General features: G+C 35.6%; 1 protein-coding gene across 13 annotated transcripts in view; it reads right to left on the reverse strand.

Annotated features, from left to right (window-relative positions):
• MARCHF1 (membrane associated ring-CH-type finger 1) overlaps positions 1 to 15392 on the reverse strand; it is a 768319-nt gene that overhangs the window by 109171 nt on the left and 643756 nt on the right. Inside the window, exon 1 of one of the 13 annotated variants that reach the window (XM_070505017.1) lies at positions 7685 to 7715. The exons of the other annotated variants lie outside the window; for them this stretch is intronic. The gene's annotated coding sequence lies outside the window, so the exon portion shown is untranslated. Of the gene's footprint in view, positions 1 to 7684; positions 7716 to 15392 lie in introns of those variants that run through there. 13 annotated transcript variants of the gene reach the window in all.

Raw genomic sequence — 15392 nt, forward strand, 5'->3', positions numbered from 1 at the left:
AATTCCAAAGGTTTTAGGAGCTCTGAGCCAGAACTGGGGATAAAGACCAAATATATATTTATTATAAATCACAATGTCACACAAGTTCATGCTGACATCTCTTATCTTATTTTCAGAAATAAGTATCAAGTACATAAAAATTAATAGAAGCTAAAAATCCTTAGGATTTCATATTTATCAACTTATCTTCCACTCTGCATCTTTTATCTCTTCTAATAATCTCTTGCTACTAGATTGTTCATCAGAACTTCGAGCTCTTAACACAGCTAAGTCAAGGCTTCAATGTACTTGCCAAAATAGGGTAGTAAAAAAAGACAAAAAACCTGACAAAAACACCAAACAGCTGACAAATGCAATCAGCTGTGATACACGAATTTGCATTGTTTAACTGGAGATTGGACACTGAAAAATAAATCAACAGAGTAGTCTCACTACCTTATTTTTCACAGACAATGAAATTCAAAGGCAATTACAATGTTGAAAAAGTCTGACAAAAATGGGTTTTTAATAAACCAAAGAAAAAGTTTAAAGCAATGAACTTGGGTAATACCATCTCTCTTTGTCTCTTCCTAGTAAGAAAATAACGCAGTCCTTCCCGTACTTAATATTCACAACATATGGAAGATTTACTGAGCGCAACATTGCCCAGTAAGTTCCAAGATGTATACAAAAGGTTAAATTAGTTAAAAGATATTTTGGAATACAGTAATCAACTTCTATTTGTTAATATATAGATTCCATATGAATGAGTTTCAAAGTTTTTAAAAAAGCAATAAGGCCCCTTTTTCCAAATTAAGTACTACAAAGAATCATAAAATAGATTAAGAAGTGGAGGGGATCTCGCCGCCATCCTGCCTGGTCCGTGCAACATCTCCAAAGAACTAAGGTGTTTTCAGAAATAGTTATGAACAAACCCAGTCCTGTATGGAGGTGAACTGGATCTAAAAATCATGCTTGAAATTCCTAACATGATGGAATAAACACATATTCTATCTGCAGGGCCAATTTATCCAACAGGCAGAGTAGGTACAGGATTTAAGGCCTAAAACATTTTTAAGGGCTTGCAAAAATATTTTGATTTTAGTTTCTTTAAAATTAATAGGATAAAAATGAACGTATAATCATGAATACAGACTACATTTGCCTTTACAGTAACATGATCATAAAACACAATTTTAATATTTTTTTTGGAAGAAAGGGCCCAGCAAAGGCAAATGTGGCTTGGGCCCATGAAAGTCATAATGGAGCCTTGTCCATCTGTCCCATTGGTTGGGGACGTGATGCTATGACCCTGATCTCAAGAACTTCAGAACTTTCTGCAGAATTAAAGAGAATTGATTCTGCTATGTGTTAGTACGCAGGAGAATTCCCATGTCTCTCTAGATGTTATAACGTTTAGTAGTACTGAGCAAAGTAACTACACATACAAATTACAATGTGTTTAAATTGCTTAAAAGGTTATGTCAAGGATATAAGCAAAGGGAGATGCTGAAAATGCTGCCAAAAACGGAATACTGCTCTGGGAGAGAACTTTGTGAGCTGAAGCCTCTTCCTTAGAGGTTCAGATGCTCATGTGACAGGATGACTTAAAAGAACTGTCAAGGGGCCAGCCCAGTGGTGCAGCGGTTAAGTGCGCATGCTCCACTTCTCAGCGGCCCGGGGTTCGCCGGTTCGGATCCCGCATGCGGATATGGCACAGCCTGGCAAGCCATGCTGTGGTAGTCGTCCCATGTATAAAGTAGGGGAAGATGGGCATGGATGTTAGCTCAGGGCCAGTCTTCCTCAAAAAAAAAAAAAAAAGAACTGTCCAGTCTTCCTATCTCAAATGCACTTCAAAGTGCATTTTTAGGGGGTAAAGATGACTCATGATGTTCTTTCACTCAGCTTATAATTTACTTTCATTACAACAGTTTTTATATATGTGATAAAGATATTCAGTATTCCTTGAAGTTATTGCTTGAGACCATAACATTGAAAGAAAAAACTCTGTTAAAAAGCTGGTTTTATGCTTGAAGATTATTAAGGTGAAGTGTGAATTCATTCCCTTTATCTATCCTTTCTCCCTTTGTTATGAGATTTTTTTTTCTCCGTGAAAAAGAATGCTGCAATCCTGAGTAGAAAACTCTAACCATTGTCATCCCCTGCCTGAGAAGGAATAAATTTGTATTATAGGATAAAACTCTCAAAGATACTTTGCATTTTATTACATCTTTCTAAAAACATATTCAATTACTATTTAATAACTAAAAGTTACCAGTTTTACCACCCCGTTGAGCATATGAAGACAATTTCTCAGAGGTGAGGGTTTTTTGATGAATGTTGAGTGGAGCCAACTGTGCCCCAGGGGTTTGGCATGGGAGCCACCCCATACCCCTTCAGGCAAATAGTCACGTTTATGCTTCATGCAAACGCTCTCACTAAAATTGCACATAGTAAGTGAACATGTCTTATTTTACTTAGTTTACTCTTGAGTACTTTATCCACATCATCATTCTAAACATTGAGAACAAATATCAATAAGTGGCCCAAGTCATTAATATCTCTGCATTTATCCAGTTCTAAAGTAAAGAATGAGGTTAACCAGAGCATTTGAACCGTGCGTCCACGTGTCTTCTGAAAATAATAAAATCTGTCATCTGATGGTTTCACTTTGCTTGAGAAAGCTTTGGCCATTATAACACACAGCTTTATGCTATTTTTTTCTGTTTCATGAGCTTCATCTTGTAGGTGATTCTGAAACTGAGTTTGAAGCAATATTTGAGCATTAAAAAAGTATTTTTCATTTTATTGTTCCTAAGCAATTCTTCCTCTTTTTAGTCACAATACACACACACACACGCACGCACACACACCCCATATAAAATCCTCTCAGGTTTTGTGTCAGTGCTGTGTAAATGTTACAGAAAGAGTGGTTATTTCGTGAATTTATTATCATGAATTTGTCAAAGAAGTACACATTGAGATTTAGACCATTTGTATCTCCATAAATGTAACACTCATTAAAATCTCGACGGTCTAATTCTTCCTGAGTTGACGCTACACTTACTTCCCATGAATGGATTGAGCATCTATCCACGGTCTTCACCGTCAAGTTTATTTTCAGGGAGCAGTGGAATCAGATGGGAGATGTCATGTCACAAGATAGAACTTTCAGAACTTTTTTTTTTGTCTGTTTTCATAGACTTCAAGGTTCTGCTTTACAGTTCCTGTTTCTAACCGCTGTTATATGTTCCCATTTTAAAACATAATTTAAAAACAGTTGAAAATTCTACTTTTAAATTGGAAAATAGAAATGACAATAAAACCCCAAAACCCTGAATTTTTGTCATCCTTGTGTTATACCTAGACTCCACGGACTCTAAATTTTTTGAGAGAAGCGATCATTTTTATTTTGTGTCCATACACTGCCTTGTCTCTTTTAATATTTGGTGACTAAAATAACATAGGGGAAGTTTTATAAACAAAAAATTTGTTTGATGCCATTTTTTTTAAAGCCAGTAGTTTGTTAGGTGCAAAATACTTTTTAAAAAATCCAGCAGTGTGAATACCTGCAGACATTCTGACAAAGCACACTGTGCAGTTCATGAACTCCAGGGGGCGAATTGAGGCCGTGCTGCAGAGGGACATTATCATAAACTGCTCGTGCTGTGCTGCAAACTTGGCTGAAGCTGAAGGGCTGCTACCACAGGACTCACCAGCAAGAGAAAAATATTGCACTTCTCAATCATCATCTACATATAATTTTCCTCCCTACATTGCAGGCTTGAACAAAAACAACAAATAATGCCCCATAAATTAGAAGATGTTGCAAATAGGGTTCTGCTGATTGGGTCATAAAACCTTTTAATGATATCAAAATACACACACTTATTTTCCTTAATCTTCAAGTAAGATTGGAATTATGTGAGAAGACTCCAGAATAATGGAGAATTCCTGAGGATATCTCTGCTGGCTTTGGGATATTTTTACGTTATACAGCATACTTAATGCCCATTATTATAAAAACCTTAAAATTTGATGGAAAAGTAATCTTTTTATGGGCCTGCTTTTTTAAAAGCTTATTTTGGAGAGGCCTATGTTAGAATGAATGCATACACAGCCCCTATCACAATCTGTCAAACATTTCCAGGTAGAAACACTGGTGGCACTTTAGTGACTGAACTATGCCGTCTGACATAAATATATGACAAACTGATCATGACATTGTTATGTCACTCTGTGTGGTATAAACAAACATAATTTGGAGAAACTTTACTATAGTTTTTCAGGAATATTCCAAACAAATACAGATTTCACAAGTTCACTGGCAAGTTGGCCATGAGCTAGTGAATTACATTCGACAAGATGGCTGAGCTCCCAATCTCAGTGAGACAGTGAGCTAGGCGCTCCTAATAGAACATGAGTAAGATGGTAAGTACCCACCCTCAGGAATGGCCACAATCTTACAAGTGAAGCAGATACGCAAACAATGAATGCATATAATATTTGATAATATATCAATAGGATCATGCAAATTACAGAGAATGGCAAAGAGGAATGACTATTTCTAAGAAGGAAGAGGAGAAAATGGAGGTAGAATAGACAAGGAAAGGTTAGAGCCTATAAGAAGTAAGGTAGTCTTTAGGGAAGACCAGGACGTTCCAGATACATTTGGGAAGGAAGCCAAATTGGAGGCAGGTAAACAGCAGAGCACATTTATTACTACTGAAACATGGTGTCAGCACAGGGCTGAGTGGCAAGAATAGCGTAGGCTAAAGCACAAAAGAAGGTAAGTTGAAAGGGTAAGTATAATTTGGGATAATGTCTCTGAAAGGCAAAACCAAATGTATCAGAAGCAATATTTCTTTATTATTTCTCCCTAATCATTTCCCCACAGTTGACAGTACAGTGAATGAACTGTAAACGATAGTGCCAGAACTCTAATATGTAACTTCCTTTTAGTAGTATATTGTGCAGAAAAGTCACCAAAATTAACTAGAAATTTCAATGAATTATCACAAAATGAATCAGGTCAAGAGATAGAACACTATCCCCATTTTAGAAGCAGGCTTCAAACCCCCTTTTAGTCACCTACATCCTTTTCCACCATAGAGAGAATCATTATTTTTGTCTTCTATAGTACTTACCTTCTTTTTTAAAAAAAAAAATATTTTCAGCATCCTCTATATGTAGTCCTAACAACTATGATATAGCTTTGCCTGTGTTTAAGCCTTATATAGACAGAACCATGCAATATGCATTATTTTCTGACTGATTCTGTCTTTCAATATTATATTTGAGATTAATTTAAATTTTTATATGTGTAAGTAGTTCATTTATTTTCACTGCTGTGCAAGTGATAATTTCTTGATAATTTCCCTGATTACCTATTAGTTTGAATATCTTTCATACATTTATTAACTATTTGGATATTCACTTTTTTGACATACCTTTTGCCATTTTTCTATTGGGCTGTCAGGATGATTTTTCCCCCTTATTGAATCATAGTTCTTTATATATATTCTGGATACAAATATTTGTCTGTTATATATGTGAAAATATCTTTTCACACTTCATCTTGCCTTTTTACTCCATTACTGATGTCTTTTGATGAGCAGAATTTCTTCATTCTAATGCAGTCTAATCAATTCATCTTTTCTTTTGTGGTTAGTGCTCTCTGTATTATGGTTCAAAGGTCTCTCATTCTTCTGAATTCATCAAGAAATTCTCCCATGTTTCTATACATCTTCTAGAAACCAAGAAAATGAGCCAAAGATTACAGTTCTCAAAAGTCCCTTCACTGCATATTTCTAGGTGAGAGACCCTTGGAAGTGACCTGGAAGGCAGAAGAAGACATTTTTCTCCAGAGACTTTTGCAGCGAAATGTTGGGCTGACCTGAGATTCACAGTGGCTTTCTGATGAGCCCTGAGATCCACCCATTTCACTTTTGCAGACTGTGGTAGTTTGTGGGAGCCTCTGAAAATCAACAGCTTTTGAGAAGTCCTATTTTGGTGTTTCCAGCTGAGTGCTGCAATTTTCAGTGGTAGCTTCTCAAATCTTCAGTCACTCACATCTTCCAGGGATGGTATAAGCCTTCACTGTTTATGTTAAATGCTCTATACCTGGAATGCATCCCATAGCTCCTTTTTTCTGATTGAATCTTGACTTGGCTTTAGTTTTTTTGTCTTGTCTTTTTGTATTCCTAGTTATCTCTTATTACTGGACATTGTATTCATAACCGTGCTTCTTAGAAATAATTTGAGGCAAAGTGAGAATTTAGGTTTGCTCATTCCAAGCACCTAGTGTTACTAGTAATCCAGAATCTCCTTAATTTTGTCCAGGCATTGAGATGACCTGAAATGAGCTACTCCTGCTCACACTTACTCCTCAGGGTTAGCCTTGAAGGACCACCAAAGCATGGGCTGTTTATGGGGGTCCCGATTGGGTGGGTCCTTGCCTCCTACTTTGGCTTCTCAGATTCTCAGCTGCTCAGCCACTTCTGAAATGGGTAAATACCTCTAGGGAAAAGTTGCCCCAAATATCAAGCTCCCCACTCCAGATTTTTATTCTTTTATGCATCTTTGCCTGCTATTTCATTTCTCTTATGTTAATTCTCCAAAGTCTTCAAGGAGATGATTTTTAAATAATTTTTCAGCTTTTCTAACTCTTTTTGGTGGAAGTAATGATCCAAATTATTTAATTTGCTATTATGAGAAGGAGAAGGGACCATACGTAACTTCTTTTAAAGTTTATTTTTTAATATCATTCGTTAAACACAAATCTCTTATCATGCATAATAATAAATTTCAGTTGGGCTGAAGAGATTTGCATAAAAAACTATAAAAGAAATGAAAACAATTTATAATCTTAGTATGATAAGGGCTTTTCTAAGTCAGACATAAAAGCTAGAAACCAGAAAGAGCAAAAAGAGAGAGAGAGAGAGATTCTAATATATAAAATTTAAATATTTCTGTGCATTAAAAAATGAAGTTAAAAGGTTACAGACTGAGAACAAGTATTTGATATACATATACATAAGAAAAATTATTCATATCCATCATTTGTTACCCCCTCAATTGCACTTTTCTTTTAAATTTTCTCACTTTGTACATTTCCCTTTCTTTCTTTTGTTTTTGGTCTCAGCTTATTCTCTCTATAGTTTTACATTCATGCTTTATAGATTTAAAGACTTCTTGCTACCCACTGAGGATGTAGAATTCTTTTCTAAAAGATTTATTCATTAATTCAATAAATATTTATTGAATGTCCACTGTCAGTCACACAAATGTTTTAGGACCTGGGGATACAACGGTTAACAAGAAAGACAAAATTCTTATTCTAGTTGTAAGGGTTCTATTTTTCTTCTGAATCTTCAGATATTTCCTTTCTCTTGTCCCGCACTACCTGGCAATTATGTTTGTTTTTATTTCTGTTTATTAATCTTTGAACAAGAGGAGGGTTAGGCAGGCCTAGGGTATGCCAATGGCAAGACCATGAAATTATATTTGACTTCATCCCTGCTGGGTTCACTTGTCTGCTGGTTAAATGCTTCCCCTTGCACTTAACTGGATAGTTTATGGAGGATGTAGCTGCTTGCTTAGCTCCTTGTCTAGCAGGTAGATGGATAGGGGTTCTTCCCCCACACCTACTACCTAATCTTATAAATGGATGAGATAAATGAAAAAGCAAAATCATCATACTTACTGTTACAAAGGCTCTTGTGTCTCATCTCTTTCTATGGCTCTAGTCATTTCTCTGTAAATCTGCCTTTTTGTTTTCTGGGAAATACAATTACCAACAAGATTTACAAAAGCTCAGAGTGACTGGAGGTTTGTAAATCAACACTCTGGCTACTTCAAAAAACAGAACACTCATAGTAGAGGGAGAACTGCCAAGATTTGCTTGAGTAGAAACTTCCTAATTTGAGTAAGGGATCTAGTGGAGGCAGAGTCTGACAGCTGCCTTACTTTCAGCGAGAACACAGTGCAAATCTTTCACCCATCACATTTTTTAAAGCATGGTTCTATTCTGGTAGTTTTTTGTGTCTTTGTAAGTACTTTACTTGTAAGCGGTGACAGGGTGGGTCATATTAGAGGCTAATTTGATGCCATTTTCCCACTAGGGTTAACTTTTTTAGTTCAATTTCTTATGCTACATTTTCTCCTATCTATCTTTATTGGTACTTATAAGTAAATGTATTGGCATTTAAATATGCATATGTTAGATTTGCAAAACTCTGAATGGTATGTAATCAAGTAGGTCACGACATAATTTCCTTCTCTAGACAATTACATATTTAAGTAAAATCCTCATAGCAATTTAGTTTGAAATAAGAAAGGTGCTATGCTTTTCTAAAAATAAAAATGAGAATTGGAAGTATTTTTCTGAAGATCATCTCAACAGATTTTAAAACTTTTATTTTTGATTCTTTTTTAAATTTATTTTTTCTGTATTTCAAAAGTAACTAAAGTTTATTGTTCAGAAAAAGAAAAGAAGAAAATGAAACTTGCCTGTTTTCCACCACATAGCATTACCATGGTTATATGAACGTTTGCTTTGTTTCCTGTCCAGGATTATTTATGCAAAGAGGTCTCATATCAGGGGTCTCGTATCCTAGTTTCAAATCTGTCACTTACTGTGTCAGCTTGAGCACATATTTTAACTTCTCAATGCCTTATTTACCTCATCTGCAAAATGGGGATAATATTATCCACTTCATAGGAGCAGTAATTGAGATCATACATGTAAAGCCCTCTAACATCTACTGGCACACAAAAAAGCAGGTAAAAAATGCAGCTATTTTTATTTGTAATTTCTTTGTTAAAAGTGAGTTATTTAACGTTTTGTTTTGTAAGACTTTTTTACTTAATAACATAGTATTAGCACATAAATAGTGGTCCTACAACAGAATTTCAATGGCTTCATAATACATATTTTTGATGTGTCGTTAGTTAATTAACTTTCTGTAGTTGATTTGTTATTAACTTTTTACTATTATATACTTTATCAGTTTCCTATTGCCGCTTTAACAAATTACAATAAATTTAGTGGCTTAAAATAACCAAATTTATTATCTTACAGTTCTGGAGGTCAGAAATCTAAAATCAAGATGTTGGCAGGGTTGTGTTCCTTCTGAAGGCTCCAGGGGAGAATCCACTTCCTTGCCTTTTCCAGTTTCTAGAAGTCACTGGTATTTCTTGGCTCATGCCTCTTCTATCTTCAACGTACATCACTTCAGCCATTGGTTCTGTTGTTACACGTCTTTTTTCTGATTTGACCTTCTTGTCTCCCTCTTATATGAACCTTTGTGATTACATTGGGCCCACCTAGATTTTCCAGGAAAATCTTCCTATTTTAAGATCTTTAACTTAGTCATGTCTGCAAAATCCCTTTTACCATGGAAGATCAGGGATTAGGATATGGACATCGTTGGAGAGCCATTGTTCAGCCGACCACACACATCAAACTGAAATAAACATCTTTAGAAAAACTAATTTGTGTGTATTCCTTCATTATTTCTTAGAATGCAGTTCTAGACACGAAGTTGCTGGTAAAATAACACGTCCATTTAAAGATTTTTGCTCAATATTTCCCGATTTAACATTTAGCAAAAGCCTAATTGAATGAGTATTATTTAATTAATCCAAGAATGTTGTATTAATTTACACTCTGACCAGTATTTTATGACAGTTGCATTTTATTTTAATCACCTTAATCATCTTAAGCACCTTTTAATCATCTTAACACTAAGCTTTTAGTTGTTATTTTTCTTATTTGTTTAGTCAGTTTCCAATAACAAAAACAGAGGAATTCCCTAATTTTTCTACGTCTAAACAAAACAAAGACATCCCATTAAATAAGATTTGCTCTTCTATGAATTTTAAAATAGCTATTCTATGAAATGTAGGTGAAAAAATACATGTGATATTTCAACATCTAAAAAAACAGAAGAAATAAAGTTGTGATTTCCTAGAGAAATCCATAAGCAACATATCATAAAAGGCAAGAGTTTTTCTTTTGTAAAGTGTTTGCCATGTGCCAAAGACTTTGATATACAGCCATGGATTGCTTAATGATAGGGATATATTCTGAGAAATGCATTGTTAGGTGATTTCATCGTTGTATGAACATCATAGAGGGCACTTACACAAACCTAGATGGCATAGCTTACCACACACCTAGGCTATATGGTACTAATCTTATGGAACCACCATCATATATGCGGCCCATTGTTGACTGAAATGTTGTTGTGCAGCGCATGCCTGTGTTATGTATTACTTTAGGAATCTGTCATGAGTATACTTCATGAATTGGAGTTGGAGAATAAGGATAATATTGATTCAAATCAAAGAAATGTGAGAAAAAAAAACTGCGAAACAAAACTCCAACTCTGGTCATGATGGTAAGCTAGCATGGGTTCCTAGCCACCTCCTCCAAAATCAAACCTAGAAAATCCAAAGATGAGAGAACGAAACACGAATCATAAGAGTTCCCTAAATAACAAAGAAGCAACTTGACTTGATCCACCCCTAGGAGACTGCCCAAGGCCTTGATCTGGGATTGTGGGAAGTGGTGAAGGAAGACCTTTAGGGATCTTTCAAGTGCCTTTTTTGCCTTCAGACAATCACTACTTTCCCTTTCATCATCAAACTCATCACCAATACCCAGAGGATAGTGATTTAAGGTACAATCAGGGCTGTAAAGACATAACAGAGCAAAACACAAACAACACAAATAACAACAAGGAAGCAAAAGCTATGGGTGGAGGAGTTGAGGAAAACATGTGGAGCTGACCAAGTGCCCTCATGCATTAGAGCTCCTCCAGTCTCGCCTTTTGAAATCCGCAGGGCAATTAGATCACTATCTAAGAAGAAAGACTCCTCCTCATTTATCACATTTCATCTCAAAAGCTGAGGTGAACACTTGGGTTCTTTCTATGTCTTGGCTATTGTGAATAATGCTGCAATAAACATAGGGGTGCATATATCTTTTTGAATTATTGATTTCAAGTTCTTTGAATAAATATCCAGTAGTGGAATAGTTGGGTCATATGATATTTCTATTTTTAATCTATTAAGAAATCTCCATACTGTTTTCCATAGAGGCTGCACCAGTTTGCATTCCCACCAGCAATGTTTGAGGGTTCCTTGAAGCAACCCAAGTGCCTATCAAAGGATGATGGATAAGGAAGATGTGGTATATATATACAATGGAACACTACTCAGCCATAAAAAAAGAAAATTGTGCTATTTGCGACAACATGGATGGACCTTGAGGGTATTACAGTTAGCAAAATAAGTCAGACAGAGAAAGACAGTATCATAAGATTTCACTCATATGTGGATAGATAGGGAGAACAGATTAGTGGTTACCAGAGGAGAAGCGGGTATGGGGAGGACGAAAGGGTAAAGAGGCACATAATTATGGTGACAGATGAAAACTGGACTGTTGGTGGTGAACATGATGCAGTCTATAAAGAAGCTGAAATGTAGGGATGTACACCTGAAATTTACATGATGTTGTAAGCCAACATGACCTCAATAAAATAATTTTAAAAAAGAAAAAGAACAAAGCTGAGGTGAAAATCTGACCAATGAGTTTACCCAGAAGAGTGACAGCAAATGGAGTTTATCAAGAGTAGTTTGGATGTTTGGGGCTTTCTGCCTTGTCATTTATCCCCACCCCTGGCTTTCCAGTGGCCCTGACCAGAGTAACTAACATCTCCAGGGAAACAAGCTCACAAATCAAATACTAGACCCCTGGGTAATACAACTATTGTAAAGAAAGGTTTAAATTGAACAACATACACCATTTGAAGCACAATAATTGGAGTCATAATTTAAAATAAGTATAATATTTATACTTAAGCAGAAAAGGTAAGACACCAGCAATATGAAACAAGAAAAATGTCATAAATTGGAAACATTAAGTATTAAAATGTAATAGTTGAAATAAAGAACATAACAGAGGAGATTAATATCAGGCTGGATACAGATGAAGAGGGAATTAGTGATTTGGAAGATAATATTGAGGAACTCTTCTATAAGACTGCTCTAAAGAATAAAGATATAGAAAATGTACATAAAATATAATATTAAAGATAAACTTCATAAGATGAAAGAAACATGGAAGATTTCTAGTTGAAAGAGTTTATAGAGTGCTAAATAAGGGGGAGAAGGGAAAACCATTACCTAACATACTTAGTGACATTTAAGAATATCAAAGACAGTGAGAGTATTCCAAAAATGTTCAGAGAGAAATAGCAAATCTCCTGTGTAGGAACAAGAATCAAGTTGTCAAACATTTTGATGTGTCATGTGATTCAAGAAAAATGGAGTAAAATTTTAAAGTATCGAAGAATATCCAGTTGAATAATTCTTCAAATAGGAGGACAGAAAAATATTCTCAGGCATCTAAGATTTCAGAACTTTTGATAATGTCATACAGTGAAATCCCTCTTGAAGTAGGTTCTCAAATAAGTAAAGAAAAACAGCAAAAAACCCCACAGAGATGCTACAAGTCTCAGGGGAAGAAGGGTTAGTTAAATTCTTCAGTAACATTTAGTGTGTGTGTGTGTGTGTGTGTGTGTGTGTGAGAGAGAGAGAGAGAGAAAGAGAGAGAGAGAGAGAGAGAGAGAGTGGGAGAGAGAGAGAGAGAGGAGAAGAACAAGCACAAATAGGTAGGACCTAGTTAAAAAAAAACGACTAGAAACTATCCATAACAACCGAAAATTAAGTTCTAGAAAATATTAATAAAATAGGGGTTGGGGAATAACAAAGAAATATAAGCCTGTGCTAGAGTAGTGGTTTTATAATGGAGAACATGTGGATTGGTCCGTTTAAAAATTCACAAGATTAAATAAATGCACTATCGTTCTTCAGCTGGGTTCAACCACCTTAAGAACAAAAAGATAATGTATACTTTAAAATTAGAAGAACTAAACTATACCTATCAAAGGAAAGCAAAAGAAAAGACAGAAAACAAGAAAAAGAATTAAGTTCATATATAATTGAAAATAGAAACAACTATAGATACTCAGATGGATTAAAAAATAAGATTTGATATGGGGCCGGCCCCGTGGCCGAGTGGTTAAAGTTTGTGCACTCCGCTTCGGTGGCCCAGGGTTTCGACGGTTCGGATCCTGGGTGCGGACATGGCTCTGCTCATCAGGCCATGTTGAGGCGTCCCACATGCCTCAACTAGAAGGACCCACAACTAAAAATACACAACTATGTACTGGGTGGTTTGGGGAGAAAAAGCAAAAAAATAAAATAAGATTTGATAATGTTTTCTGTAAGTGACACTTGTAAAACAAAAAGACAAAGTTTTTTTGAAAAGGAATATATGAGCAACAAGGAAAAAGGTGGGGTAGCAATTTTAAAACATAACAAAATAGAATTTAAGGCAAAAATATCACATGAACATCCAAGGATTTTATATACTGGAAAAAATAAAAAATAGAAAAAAAGCCATGACATTATAAACATATGTGCACTTTTATAATACACTCGAACATAAAATCAAAACTTTTCAGGGATAAACAGGAAAATTAACAATTGTTGTTTTAGATTTAACATATCCTGTTCAGAATCTGCAATCAAGTAGACATAAAATAAGCAACTCTCGAGAAAGAACCTAGAGCAATTTTTTAAAGACATAAATTAGACTATGTCATTTTCTTACCATAATTCCTGTATAGCTTCCCATTATTCTCAGAATGAAGCACAGAAGTTTCTACAAGTTTCTGGATGACCTGGATTATGATTTGTTCCCATCTAATTGCACTCTTTTCTCCCCCTTATTTACTACATTTTTGCCAAATTAGCCTTCTATCGGTACTTACTTGGAAGATGCCAAGCTCATTCTTGCCTCAGAATTTTTTAGTTTACTGTTCCCTGCTACAATAGTCTTTCACCTATGTCTGGTGCCTTTGCATCATTCAGGTTTCTCCTTAAAATATCTCTTTCTCAGAGAGGCCTTGCCTATTCACTGAAAACAAACAAACAAAAAATACCGCCTTTCCTCTCATACTTTAAGCCAACTCTTTATTTCTTCAGCAGCACTTACTACCATCTGATAACGCCATCTTGTTTATATCTTTATTTGTCTACTGTCGGTCGCTCCCACTATGTGAAAGCTCTGTGAGGGATTATGACTTTTTACCCACTGTTTATTCTCACCCTTCAGCAGAGCGCCTGGCACACACTGTGCGCTGATATATTACTGAATAGGGCAGCCTGCTGGAGAGGAAGAAATATGGCCTCTGGAATCCCAAATTTCTAACTCGCCAGGTGTGTAACTGAAACGCTTCTGGCCTCAGTTTCTTCATCTGTAAAAAGTGTGATTTTTAAATAAGCAGGCTAGGTCGTAAGGATGAACTCACTTATGCATTAATTCATGTGAAAAATGCCTAGAATGGTGCCTGGCATTTAGCAGATAAGTTGGTGATAGTAATGGAGAAGATTGGATGTTTGACCCTTCTTCCTTAGCTCAATTGCCCTTGATACAGAATTATTAGTACAGTTACAAGCTAAAACTGCCACAGCGGAATTCTCTGGTTCCCTGCCTTTCCTTATTTCTTATAGTAAAACACGAGTGTTACATTCAGGTCAGAAAACCACCTGAACTTCATTTTGATTATTATGACAATGTTATCAGGTCTGCCAGATTAAAGTAATCGCCATCTCTGTATTGTTTCTACGCTCAGGCAAAGTGGATGGTATGCATTATGATTAAATAACGCAGAATCTGTTCTACCTCTTGCATAGAATTAATTTTGGTATAGCTTCCATTTCATTAGAGAAACACTTTAAAACAGGTCAAGTGTAACCAAGACTAAATTGAAAATGCATTATTCTATTTTGGTAGGCCCTCCAAGCTGATACATATTTAATGCAATTTTATAAGGAAGTTCAAATGTCAGGCAGACTCCTTTAAGGAAACAGATGTCTGAAGTCTCACACTAGGTAATTTTAGAATAAACACTCAATATATCTCTTCTACTATCCCAGAGCGTTTCCTGGACAGAAAATAAGCTACTTGTGTGAGTTATGTGGAATACAGCTGACAGCAGTATACTGAATACTGTTCTCTTTACTGTCTGTGTCTCTTTGGGACTGACTTAACGCTTTTAGGAATACCTTGGATTTTTCTACATTTTCTTTCTTGGTATTGGGTTCTTGGAACTATGGGAGCTTAATGAAATTTAGGTCCGTGCCTTGCACATATTAACATTTTTATTTATCAGGTTGTTCAGTCAGCTAGACAACCACAGTGACTTTTAACTTTTTCACTAAGTGTAAAGGAAGCTCCTTTTAGGTGAAACCACTTTCTGCACTTGTCAATATTGCTTAAAAAATGCACATCTTACTTCTCTAACTAACTGTCCTGATTTTTCAAAAATGAGTGCATG

Source organism: Equus asinus, chromosome 3 (genome assembly GCF_041296235.1).
Source record: "Equus asinus isolate D_3611 breed Donkey chromosome 3, EquAss-T2T_v2, whole genome shotgun sequence".
NCBI classification, from domain to species: Eukaryota; Metazoa; Chordata; class Mammalia; order Perissodactyla; family Equidae; genus Equus; species Equus asinus.